At 37.5% G+C, this 14,014-nt stretch overlaps 1 protein-coding gene across 1 annotated transcript in view; it reads left to right on the top strand.

Annotated features, from left to right (window-relative positions):
- Nucleotides 1-14,014, top strand: part of RLF (RLF zinc finger) — an 80,911-nt gene that overhangs the window by 44,000 nt on the left and 22,897 nt on the right. The window lies entirely within an intron of this gene.

The raw sequence follows: 14,014 nt of genomic DNA, 5'->3' as shown, positions 1-14,014 counted from the left end.
CTGGGTGACTCAGTGGGTTAAGCATCCGGTTCTTGGTTTCAGCTTAGGTCATGATCTCACCATCGTGAGATCGAGCTCTGGGTTGTGCTCCATGCTGCTGTGGAGCCCATTTGGGATTCTTTCTCTCCCTCTGCTCCTCCCCTGCTTGTGTGCATGCACACTGTCTCGAGTAAATAAAAGAAAAGAAAATTTATACTATCCCCCTTCTCTGTCCTTTTTTTCTTAATACCTGTTATCGTTGTTATAAATATATAGACGTCCATCTAAAATGGCCTCTGTCACTCTCTGTCCCCTTACTTACCTGTTTCTTCTTTATGTTTATATTACTACTTCTGCTAGACATCATATTTGCTTCTTTTCTGTTTCCTCCCACTAGGTTGAAAACATTGTAAGGATGAAGACATTGGTTTATTCACCACTATATCTCTACATTCTGAAGAATAGTTAGCAGCGTAATAGGCATTTATTCATAAGCGACTAACTATAAGCCCATATGCTAATTTTTTTATTTGCAGTGTTGGGAAGGGTAAGGAGATGGGAGACTGCTTATCTCTAATAACAGTTGTAGTATTTTGTGTTTGGGAAACCTAATCAGAGTTAAGTTGTAGTAATGGTTACATTCAGCACCTGATACATGCCAGAAAATTTCAGAAGAAGCAAAAATGCTAGATCATGGACTTGATTCCTCTTCGTTCTATAATAATAACAACTTTTCCTTTAATGTCTCAGCCTTTTATTTAAAACTTTTGTTTGTAGCATTGTGTGAGGTACTGGCAAAAACAGAAGGGTGTGTATGGCTTACTTTGGTTGCCAGAAACAGATACAGGAAGATAAGTACTAAGCTGTATGATACTGCCCCTGAATTCAATAGAAGTGGGGAGAATCTTTGTTGACTGGCATATAAGGCTTTATAAAAATTGATCCTTGATTTGGACCTTGAAATAATGTTAGGGTTTGGATGGGTAGAAAGAATGGTTTGGGGATAGCTGACTTTGGTAGTGAAGGCGGAGAAATGAATGTGTATGTTGCTGAGGCCCACTAGGGAACACCTTGCCATGGCAGAGTGGGTGTTGAGGTCTTGTGAGAAATAAGACCTGTTGGGTGGGGAGAAGGGGGAGGCCTTGGAAACTCTAGTGAATTAAAACTGATTTGATGCAGTAGAAATTAGAAAGGTTTTGAAGGTGGGGATTGAAATGACAAACAGTATTTTAGGAAGCTTAGAAAGAAGATATATTAGGCTTAGAAGAGATTGATTGGAGTTAGCAAGAGGACTTAATGTCAAGAGACTCATGAGGCCTGGGAGACTGGAAGAATGACAGTGTTCCGCTAACTGATCAGAATGGCAAGAAAGATATGGACAACAAGGAGGGCTTGGGAGAATAATCAGCTTTGTTTTGTCCATGACTTTCCTGGTTTATTAATAACAAGACAACAAAACAGGATTTCTTCCTGAAGTTACATAATTAATTCCTTTCAACAAATTTGTTGAGTTTGTAAGGAACGAAGTTAGAGGAAATGTGATTTGATTCTCTACAACAGAGGTTGGCAAACTATGGCATGTGGGCCAGATCCACCCAACTACCTTTTTTTGTAAATAAAGTTTTACCGGAACACAGTCATGCCCATTTGCTTATTGTTTATGGCTGTGTTTACAGTGGTAGAGTTGAGTAGCTGTAACAGACTACCTGGCCCACGAAGCTGAAAATATTTTTTACCTGGCACTTTATAAAAAATGTTTGCTAGTCCTTGCTCTACAAGAATCAGATTTTCCAGTGTATAGTAAACATTGACTATCATTTAGTCTACTCCTGCATGGTTTACCAGTGATGAAACTGAAGCCAAGATGATAATGTTTCCAAGGCCCTACCTGCATTAAGCTAATTAGAGAGTCCAAGCCCAGGCTAGAACACAGATCTCCTTGCTTTCTGGCCAGCCTTTTTTTCCACTGTACAGCTTATTTCCAGTTGGTAAATATAACGAACCATGTTATAATAGGAAACATCTTAGTGGCATATCATCTATTCATATTTATACATTTATGTATAGGTGTGATTTAAAACATTATATAATGATTGAGATTAATTACTTAAATATATCAATGCAAAAACATTTAGCACACATCATAAAATTTTAAAAGGAACACTGGTACCATCATAATTAGTCTCACCCAGTTGTGCTTTCTTTTGCAACTGACAATAGAATTAAAGAGAATCTTTAAAATTTGCTTTGGAAAAGTATAATGAATCACTAGACGTTCATTAATCGGGTTTAAAATCAGCATGTGTTCTAAAGTAGCAGAGTTCTATACACATTTGCCATCTACTTCAACTGAGTTCAGAAGAGTCAAATTAACTTGAGCAACAGCTGGGAATAAGAGTATGTGTATGTTGGCTCCTGTGGGTATCACCATAATGGGTGTGTGTAATAGGAAACCTCTGCTGGGGAAGATTTAGCCAGACACATACAATTAAGATTACTTGAGGGGATCACCTTGAAAGCCAAAATTCACAACCCCAAACTCAGAACCTCAGTGGAATCCTCAAGTTTCAGTTTCATTTAGAATTGAATGATACGATATTACTATTAGTTCTGCACATGAAAGATTTTTAATGAAAGTTACAGACTTGGTCATGGCCTAGTGTCCCAAGTGGATGTTTCCTATATTTTTTTCATTACTGAAGGAGGAAATCTTTGCAAAGATCAAGTTTTCCACATATAATATAAAGGATAATGAGATTGTAAACATGAAGCCCTTCTATTATTACGAAGAGCCAAGGAATCTGTCAGTAGAACTCTTGGCACAGTTAAGGCAGGAGTCCATTTCTGTTTTAATCCCTGAATGAACTATTTCTTCAGTGTCTAATGTTAATAGACACAACAGGAGAGGCTTCTTTCTTTTCTTGATGTGGGAAGAAAAAGACAAACAGTACCTAGTTTACTCACTAGTCTAGCACTGTTGGGAATTGACATAATCACTAGGTATAGATGATAAACAGCAAATACATTTAAGCAGTATCCATTGGGAATTCAGTTTGGGAGTAGAAGAAAAAGTAAACAGGAGCATAGAAATTTCAGGTGTAGCTTAAATAAGAATCAAGATTAAGATCTATCTTGAACAAGGAATAATAACAAAGTGTATAATTACATTTAAAATTGAAGTGTAAATAATTTTACTTTATTGTATGGGGAATGAAACGTACTCTCAAAAAATACATTAAAGGGATGCCTGGGTGGCTCAGTTGGTTAAACTTCTGACTCACTCTTGATTTCGGCTCAGGTCATGGTCTCACAATTTGTGAGACTGAGCCCCATGTTGAGCTGTGTGCTGACAGCATGGAGCCTGCTTGGGATTCTCTTTCCCTCTCTCTCTGTTCCTCCCCTGCTTGTGCTCATTCTCTTTCTCTCTCTCTTTCTTTTTTTCTCTCTCTCTCTCTTGCTTGCTCTCAAAATAAACTTAAATACATTAAAGGTAGAAAGGCTGTATGAAGATGTTGAGGGTTTGAGTATTTAAATATTTTCTCTCCTAATGCAGAGATCTTTCAAATAGCTTTGAAGAGACATCTTCCCAGGGCAGTTTACATCTGGATCTTGCATCTAGTCTTGCTTTCGTGGGTTATGTGTGGGTATTTTGGTTGATGTAAGATTATACTAGTGAGTCATGGAGAGTTAGATGTATAATTTTCAAGAATTTAGTAGGACATTTCAGGCTTACATACACACAGCAATAGGGTTTAATTAGAAGCATCAATGACCATTACATGCAGGTAACCACTGGTGTTAACCTAGTGCTGGTCTGTGGTATTATTGCAGTTTAAAAGAAGTCTGATTTTTAGAAGCATGGCCTTTTTTCCGTGTTGTGTCTCTGAACCTAACAGGGATGATTCTCCCAAAGGTAGACCCAGGTTTATGTGAAATGTAGACTTGCTAACTGTAACTGCTACCTTTTTCCTGTTGGAGGATACACGTGACAAGAGTCTTATTATCTGGATAACCTGAAATCCACTTTGATTCCCTTTTGAGAAAACATCAGCTTCAGTTTAAAGAATCTGTTATGAGGAACAAATGATTTGCATTGTGCCTCAGAACTGATCAGGGGAAAAAAAAGGAAAAAGATCAGGAAAATACTAAATTCAAAACCAGTAATCTAGAGAAAGATAAATGATAAAATATTCCAGTAATGGCACTGGCCAGAATACTGGTTTACCTTGGTAGCCTAATAGTGAAAATAAGAAGGCAGATATGCTGCCTCTACTCCCTTTCTCTTATGCCAGTTGGCTACCTGTTAGACCATTGGTATTTAATTGCCAGATTATTATGAAAGTCTTCTAATTGCATTCTTGTCCCTACAGTTCACTTTCTACAATACCCAAGATGATCTTTTTTCTTTCCTTTTTAAAATAAAAGTATATATTTTGTTTATTTATTTTTGAGAGAGAGCGCATACACATGTATAAGCGAGGAAGGGGCAGAGAGAGAGGGAGTTGGGATCTGAAGCAGGATCCTCACTGTCCTCACAGAGCCCCATGTAGGGCTCAAACTCACAAACTGAGATCATGATCTGAACCAAAGTCGGACACTTAACTGACTGAGCCACTCAAGCGCCCCTTGAGATAATTTTAGATTCACATATTATTGTAAGAAACAATATAGACATACTTTCCAGTCATTTAACATATATTCATTGGAGGACTCTGTTAGGTAGTAGGGATACAAGGATGAACAAGACACGAGGGAGAGGAACAGCAAACAGTATTCATACACTGTGAGACTGAGGGGAGAGTTCTGAGTTCGAAATGAGCCGTTCAAGTCATCAGCATTTGAAACCACAGGGTGAATAAGATTAACTATTTCAGAACCCTGGAAATTAACTAAAGGCTTACTACAATCCAAAGAGGTTTTATTCAAGGAAAACCGATGAATCTCCCAAAGAACAACTTGATGCCATTTTAACTTGTCCTACTTCCTGTCTCTTCCCCAGCTTCACAGTAACCTTGAAAACAAACAGCCTCAAAGCTACAGTAGTAGTAGCCTATGAAAACCAGCAGCCTAGCAACCAGCTGAGGAAGCAGAATGAGCTTTGGAACTCTGCAAAAGCCCATACCTAGCATTGTCACTATTTGATCTTTGTGGCAACTTCTGAAAAGTTCCATTCTCAAGACTTGTCTTTATTTGACTCAGAGCTCACAATGACAAAAGCTGTGTCCTCAGTATGTATTTGTCAGAAACAATCAGTGTTAATTGTTTAATGTGACAGTGGTCAGAGGAGGCATTACGAGTCAGGCTAACAAGAGACTGCCCAAAAAGATTAAAAAAGAAAAACTGGGATATGGGACGTCATACGGGACTTTGAAAACTTTTGATGTATTGCTAGGATTCTGGAAGGTAACAGGGCTCTGTGTCTGGTGAGGAATGACCTAAAATGGCCCTAATCTCGAGGCTCTGCACAGGTAGGAAATGAAAGGCAGGGCAGAGTTTTAAACTGCCTACTGAAATATTGAAAGTATGCCCCAATACACAAAGCTGCTTGGCAAAAGCAGAGACTTATTCAGGCATTTAAGTAAATGTCTTCAATACATTGAACATGTAGCTGACCATTAAGTGAACCAAGCAGAGGCTGTAGTGGCCACACATGACAAAGAATGTAGACTTTACAGAATTAATTCTAGGAAAGTCACTAAACCATCAGGCAAAAAGATCGATGGACTAGAATCCAGAATCTAGAAATAAGCCCTTCACACTTACCACCAGTTGATTATCTATGTGAATTCCAAGACAGTTCAATGGGGAAAAGAATAATCTTTTCAATGAACGGGTCTTTAACAACTGGATATCAGTTGCAAAAGAATGAAGCTTGATCCTTAATACTGTATGCAAAAAAATAACTCCAAATGGATTGTAGATATAAATATATAAATATAATACAAATATATATTATAAATGCATAATTTATATACAAATATATTATCTATAAAATATATTAGATATAATCCATATTAAAATATAAACATATAATATGTAAATATTATTCTATAATATATAAATGTTAAATATAAAGTATGACATCTTAAAATACAGGAATAATTATTTAAGGCTTTGGATTTGGCAGTTGTTTCATATTTGACACCAAAAGCACAAGTGACAAAAGAAAAATAAGACTTCATCCAACTTTGTGAAAGGACATCAAGGAACAGCAAAGTTAATCCACAGAATGAGAGAAAATATTTGCAAACCATATATTTTATAAAGGATTTGAATCTAGAATTAATGAAGAACTCTTACAAGTCACCAGTAAAAAGACAAGTAATCTAATATTAAAAATGGTTAAAGGTTTTTTTTGTTAAATTAATAGACTTTTTAAAAAAATTAATACATTTTTAAAAGCAGAAACAGGGGCGCCTGGGTGGCGCAGTCGGTTAAGCGTCCGACTTCAGCCAGGTCACGATCTCGCGGTCCGGGAGTTCGAGCCCCGCGTCAGGCTCTGGGCTGATGGCTCAGAGCCTGGAGCCTGTTTCCAATTCTGTGTCTTCCTCTCTCTCTGCCCCTCCCCCGTTCATGCTCTGTCTCTCTCTGTCCCAAAAATAAATAAACGTTGAAAAAAAAAAAATTAAAAAAAAAAAAAAAGCAGAAACAGTTTACAGAAAGTTTGAGTGGCAAGTACACAAAGCCCTTACCCCACATTTTACCTGTTAACATCTTGCCGTGAGTGTGTTACATTTGTTAGAATTGTTGAACTAGTATATTATTAATTAAAATCTATAGTTTACATTAAGGCTCACTATCAGTGTTACACATTTTGTGAGTTGTGACAAACATATAATTGTGTGTATTTGTCATCACAGTGACATGCAGAATAGTTCCCCTCTTCTGAAAATGTCCTGTACTCTGCTTATTTATCCTTCCCTCTTTTTCCCCAGGCCCCTGGCATCCACTGATCTTTTTACTGCCCCCACAGTTTTGCCTTTTCCAGAATGTCCTATAGTTGGAATTATGTAGTATGTAGCCTTTTCAGATTGGCTTCTTTCACTGAGCAGTATGCGTTTAAGGTTCACCATATCATTTTATGACTTCATGCTTCCTTCTTTCCTCTCTTTCCTCCCTCCTTTTCTTCCTTCCTTCCTTCACCAGACTCATATTCCTCTCTGCCTTTCTTTTTTCTTTTTCTTTTCTTTTCTTTTTTTTAAACAAACCAAAGTCCATGGTTAGGGTTCAGTCTTTGTGGTGTACATTCTGTTATCTGAAGTTCTTGGGAGTCTAGTCCTGCTGCTTATTATGTATACTGCATTTCTGGAATGGCTGGTTTAGTTGTACTTTTTATAGTTTGGGATTGTGAGCTCAGTTTTGATGGAAGTGGGTGGAAGCAAGGAGTGCTTTATTTCTGAGAATTCTAATAGGGCTTAGTTAGCATATGTCTCTAAATCAGTTTCAGTTTTCCTTCTGCCAGGTGATTCAGAGATGTTACCAGCCAGAACCTTCTTTTTATTTTATATCATTTTTCTCACTTTGGCATTATTAGACAACGGAGTAGTGTTAGGGCAAATTCCAAGTTTGAAGGACAGGTTATAAATTCTCAAGTATTTTTTTTATCCCACCAGAACCCAGGTTGAGATTGCTATACAAGTTTTCCTGCTGTGTGCCTTATTTTGGTCCACCCGTTCTCTGAGTTTGTAGCTCTATTGGGGTTCCAATTGTATGCAGAAGTCTCACTGCCAACTTCCTGTCTCCAGGTCCAAGCTTTATCATCTGTCCATGAGTTGTAAAACACAAGCCTCTTAGTGAGATTAGCAGTGATCCAGCAAGTTAGGGTGGTTGTCCAGTCACACTTGAACACTTTTTTCCCCCTTCATGATTTCTTTTACTTCTTTAATGTTCGGCTGTATGTTCTATAAAAGGCATTTCTGTTTTACCCAGGATTTCTAAGTGCTTTGCCACAGGAGAATTTTCAGGCATTACTCTTGTTCAGGACTGGCAGGAAGGTATGTAATCATTATATGTTAAATTCACAGGGTAAGGTGGTATGTTTCATCTTTGCCACCAGAATTTCCAGCATTAGCCACTTTTTGCCTTATGCTGTAAGTTGTGATACTTTGTAAATACACATAGCATTGATAGTGCTTATGCATGATTTATAATTTTGTATTAAGTGTAGCAGACTTTGTTATGAAGTAGATTTTAGTAAGGAAAGATCTGGAGGAACTAGTTAGGATTTTGAAGAGATTGAAGGTGAGAACATGGTATGGAATGAATGTTCCTGACTAATCTTTCAGGTCCTTTTAAGTTCCTAGCTGGTTCTGCTCACTATCCTTCCATTCCAGTTCAATAAATGTTTATTGACAGCTCTTAGAAACAAAACGATCAACGTGTCCTCCAGTCTCCTGCTATCATTAGCCTATATCCTTTATGGAAATTGGCAAAAAGGACCATGTTCCACTATGTCCTCCTTCATACGATTGCTTCCAAAGGTCTCCCTTCTGTGAGGAAGAGCCTCATGCCAAAACTTAGGGCTTGGCAAGCTGACTGAATTTCAGCCTCCATTAATATACTTAGCTGGTTACCTCTGTGTAGTATGAAACTGTACCCTGATATCCCCCCAAGAGCTATTTTCTTTGAAGCCTTCTTTGCTTACTCTAGTCTGCATTATTCTTATCTCCAGTCGGTCCCATTTATTTATTCTGTGGCCACTGTTATTTATCTTGTGGTTCTCTTTTATTCCAACAAATATTTATTGATGTTCCCCCAAGTGCCTGGTACCATTGTAGGCACTGAAGATACAGTGGTGAATAAAAACAAAGTTTTGCCCAAATGGAACTTATATTCTCATAGGCAAGATGGATAGTAAACAAAAAAAGTATTGGGGCACCTGGCTGGCTCAGTCGGTAGAGCATCTGACTGTTGATCTTGGGGTTGTGAGTTTAAGCCCCACATTGGGTGTAGAGATGTTTAAATAAATTAAGGGGAAAAAAACTTTAAAACAATTTTTAAAAAGAACTAAAAAATTATTTCAGTACCTATCCAGGAATTTCCTAGACACTCACTGAAATTCTCGGAAGCTTGTCAGTGACCTCATTTTAATTTACTGTAGCTGAAAAGTATTTTGTGGCATATATTTGGTTTTTAATGTGGTCTTAAGCTTTTCTTTTTTTTTTTTTTTTTAATTTTTTTTTTCAACGTTTATTTTTGGGACAGAGAGAGACAGAGCATGAACGGGGGAGGGGCAGAGAGAGAGGGAGACACAGAATCGGAAACAGGCTCCAGGCTCTGAGCCATCAGCCCAGAGCCTGACACAGGGCTCAAACTCACAGACCCCGAGATCGTGACCTGGCTGAAGTCGGACGCTTAACCGACTGCACCACCCAGGCGCCCCTGGTCTTAAGCTTTTCTATTAGAAAAGGTTGGGGACCATACTGTGTCTTATTAGTGAAGTGTTAAAAAATATGTCATTTTAATTTACCTGGATTTTTCTATTTTTAAAATTTTTTATTTAGTTTTGTTACTTTATCATAACTCTTTTTCCTCTGTATTCAAGAAAATACAGGTATTTGGGGCAAAATACTGATACCCTCTTCAATTAAAAATATTATCTGAGTGCTTGCTTATTTGTCACGTAAAGATCCTAAAGCAGGCACTAAGTAGGTTAAAAGCATGAGATAAGACACCAGCTTTCAAAGGACTTAGAATCAAGCAGAGTAGGTAACAGACTGAAGGAACTCTGGCTTCAGTTTCTTCACTTGGAAGAATGATGAGATTTTTTTTCATTACTTAAATGAGAGTGTAAAAAAAAAAAGTCTAGGTGGATGCCCCTGTGTTATTAGCATAGATGAGTATGTGTGAGGCAAATGAGTTCTTGAATTGGAAGGTTGTACAGAAACCCCACTATAAACTAGTCCTGTTTTGTCAGTAGAAACCTTGATGGAAGTAAAACAATGAAGGTAATGGATAATAAAAAAAAATATATGTAAGTTACCATTCTTATTAGGTGTTACGGACCTCTTAGAAACTTCTTTATCAGGCATATATTCTAAAATGTCAGGTAAACAACAATATTAAGCATGAACTAAAAGCATGCTAGTACTTAAAATTTACTAGGAAGTGGGTAACGTTTGGAGAAAGTTGAGGTTAAGTTCGAGAAGTTGGTAGAGGTTGGATTAGTACAGGAGCAGGCAAGGTTACCAGCAATCTTTGTGGTAGTCTCAGAAAAGGCACTAAGATACTGGAAGAGCAGAAAGCGTCTACTCTTAGGAAACCACTAGAGTTGATACTCCAACACTATTGCTAAATTACCATTAGCTGACTAGAAATAATTTATTTCTGTTTCTCCAGTTCCTTGTTCATTCTTACCTGTTGGCCCTTGCGATGTGTTTTTCTTCCTCTTTGGAACAGTTTTCTTATTTCACTCTACCCTTTCCCATGGCTTATCTCTACTCATTCTTTAATTCTCATTTTAAATGTGACTTCATCCAGGAAGTTGTTTTTGATCCCCCAAATTTGGGTTAGATCTCTTTTTATCAAAGGTAGGAAAAATACTCTGTACATCCCCATTGTAACAGTTAATATACACTGTAATTCTTAGCAGTTGCTGCTGCCTCATTTGTTATCTGTGGCTGGACTGTGACTTCCGTGAAGGCAAAAATCAGGTTGGCTTGTATCCCCAGTACTTAGCACAGCACAGGTACTTATTAATACACAGCACTGCTTTGAAAGACATGTGCATTTTAATTTTAACATGGTTTTTTCCTGTGGCATTTTGTGAACAGAGGATTTTGGATATCATATAAGACCGTCTTCAGAAATTCATAGTCTAGTTAGAAAGCCAAAGTTCAAAGCACATGTAAAAAAAGTAAAATAATAAAAGGTAAAGGCCACTGTGAGTCACTAGTTCAGAAGTTGGCCCAAAATGGAATAAAAAATAGCCCAATTAAAAATGTTGATAAGATGCTGTGAATTCAGAGTAAGGCAAGAGATCGTTGGATGCTAGAGTAGTCTATGAAGGAAGTTTCAGCTGAATGTTGAAGGATGGGGAGGATGGGTTCAGCAGGCAAGAGGAGGAGGGCTGTTTGTTTAGGCTTATACACTAACTGGTAGTGTTCATCTTGGTAATAAATCATTTTTGTAATAAATGTTTTGTGTTTGTAATAAATAGAAATAATAGAACTACGTATACCTTCTAAACAACTAGTCTGGATTTTTCATATCATTTCCTCCTCCCCCGTCATTTTAGGTTAATGATTTTTGACTTGAAGTCTACATTTCTAATTTATTTCAGTTTTGTCCCTTTTTCTTAATACTTTGGTTCCAAGGTGAAAGCTCATATCTCTCTGAAGTATACCCTTTTAAAATGAGCTTCCCTGTAGGAATAAAATGACGTGAGATTAGTTTTTCATTTTATTTACTGTTACTTTTTATTATTAGCCACAGTTGACTAGAGACAAGAAACAGTCTCTTCTCAGGCTCATCTTTTACTTGTGAAGTAGAAATAGTATTGCCTGGGGGCGCCTGGGTGGCGCAGTCGGTTAAGCGTCCGACTTCAGCCAGGTCACGATCTCGCGGTCCGTGAGTTCGAGCCCCGCGTCGGGCTCTGGGCTGATGGCTCAGAGCCTGGAGCCTGTTTCCGATTCTGTGTCTCCCTTTCTCTCTGCCCCTCCCCCGTTCATGCTCTGTCTCTTTCTGTCCCAAAAATAAATAAAAAACGTTGAAAAAAAATTTTTTTTAAATAAAAAAAATAAATAATATTGCCTGCATTGCTAATCTTACAGATTTATCATGCTGATAAAGTGAGATGATATCTCATTCAAGGTATTTGAAAAGGATAAAAAATGTTCTAGAAATGCAAATTGTATATTATTTCCATTCTAATTTATATGTCTGGCTTAGAGGGTTTCTCATGCTATTTCTCAGCTTGGAAATGTTATATGTTGCTGTTACATTGCAAAATCAAATTTTAGAATTCTGGGTTTTTGACAGGAGCTTTAACATGGCGTGGATAGTAGGTGGTTGCCCTGGAATAAATAGCTGTTTTCATTTGCTGAGGAATTTTCATTTCAGTCCTTCGGTCACTTCAGTTCTGAATACCCTGTAGTGGGCCTTTTGTCTCTGGATGACCCTTCTAATTCATTCAGCTATGGATGAGGACATGGTTGTTGAGGGCATCATTAAAATTCCATCCTCATTAAGTCTGATACGGTCTTTTTTTTTTTTAACCTGAAAACTGAATTTAAATTATGTTCTAGGCTTTACCAACGTAATTTTGCCTCCCAGTGCTCTTTAGATATAAATTTAAATCAGGTGTGATCTTTTGAAATGCTTTCTACTATTCTTAAGGTTGATTTTCTTTTTTTCTTTTTCTTATTTTTAAAATTTATATATTTCATGAAAAATTCTTAAGAGCTCTTCTGATGTGCTCCCTATTTGTCAATCCCTGTTAGAATATATATTTTTTAAACCTTAACTGTAACTTTAATAGGCACACATACCACATTTTTAATTGATGCATAATTGACATTGTATTATTTTAGGTGTACAACATAATATTCAATATTTATATAGGTTGTGAAATGATATCCAGATAAGTCTAGTTGATGTCTGTCACTAGACAGAGTCACAAAAGTTTTTTTTCTTATGATGAGAACATTTAAGATCTATTCTAATAACTTTCCAGTATGCAATACAGTATTAATTATAGTCACCATGATGTACTAAAACATATTAAATTCTTAAAATAACTCCATGAGGGAGGTTCTGTTATTTCCATTTTACACATGAGGAAACTGAGACACTAAGTCACTGAGAAGTTACATGACTTACCCAGAGTCACACAGCTAGTAGCTATAGAGCTGGGAAAAGAATATACACAACCTGGTTTTAGAATAATTGCTTTTGGGGCACCTGGGTGGCTCAGTGGGTTAAGCAACCGACTCTTGGTTTGGCTCAGGTCATGATCTCACAGTTCTTGAGTTTGTCAAGCCCTGCGTCAGGCTCTGTGCTGACACTGCAGAGCTTGCTTGGAATTCTCTCTCCTTCTCTCTCTGCCCCTCCCCTGCCCTCTCTCTCTCTCTCTCTCTCTCTCTCTCTCTCTCTCCTTCTCTCTCTGCCCCTCCCCTGCCCTCTCTCTCTCTCTCTCTCTCTCTCTCTCTCTCCTTCTCTCTCTGCCCCTCCCCTGCCCGCTCACTCTCTCTCTCTGTCTCTCCTTCTCTCTCTGCCCCTCCCCTGCCTGCTCGCGCGCGCGCGCGCGCTCTCTCTCTCTCTCTCTCTCTCTCTCACACACACACACACACACACATACACTAAATAAACTTAATAAAAATATCTAAAAGGAAAAAAAAGAATAATTGCTTTTAACCACTATATCATACTGCTTATTGTGTCATCGCATTGTCTTTAAAAGACTAGAAAACAGACTTGTATGAGGTTCACTTTGTAAATGTGAACATTTTATCCTCATTAAACTTGATTTGTTTATCCCACTCATCACCTGTTTAGTGTTTTTTTTAATGTGTTCCAGACAATGCTATGTGCTGAGTTTTGAACAAGATATACAAAGTCCCTGACCTCATTAATTTTACATTCTAGCAGAGAAGACAGATACTAAGTTCTTTGCCTAATGATTGAATTGTAGTTGTGATAGATGTTACAAAGGAGGAATTAAGAGTAGAGTTTTTGTATGTGGGGGTGTTTTTTAATTGAAGTACAGTTGACTTTTGGAGGAGTTGTTTTTTGTTTTCAATGGATGAGAATCGAGTTTTTGTTGGAGATTCTGACCTAGTCTTAGAAGTGAAAGGATTGTATGAGAAAATAGCATGTGAACTAAGCTTTGAAAAAAGCCTTTCTGTGCCTACTTGAGGGTATGACTAAAATTAGATGTTTCGACCACCTGTTGGAACTGAATAGCACTTTGGAAAAGATGAACTAAACTCTTTTGTATCTCATTCACCCTGATATTCACTTCATTTATCCTGAAATTTATCACTGTTTTGTACATTTGGTGTCTGGTATAATTCACATTTATAAGGCTGACATATGA

This window comes from Prionailurus viverrinus, chromosome C1 (genome assembly GCF_022837055.1).
Source record: "Prionailurus viverrinus isolate Anna chromosome C1, UM_Priviv_1.0, whole genome shotgun sequence".
Classification (NCBI taxonomy): domain Eukaryota; kingdom Metazoa; phylum Chordata; class Mammalia; order Carnivora; family Felidae; genus Prionailurus; species Prionailurus viverrinus.
Note: the sequence above shows the minus strand (reverse complement) of the source record. Positions and strands in the feature narration are given on the sequence as shown.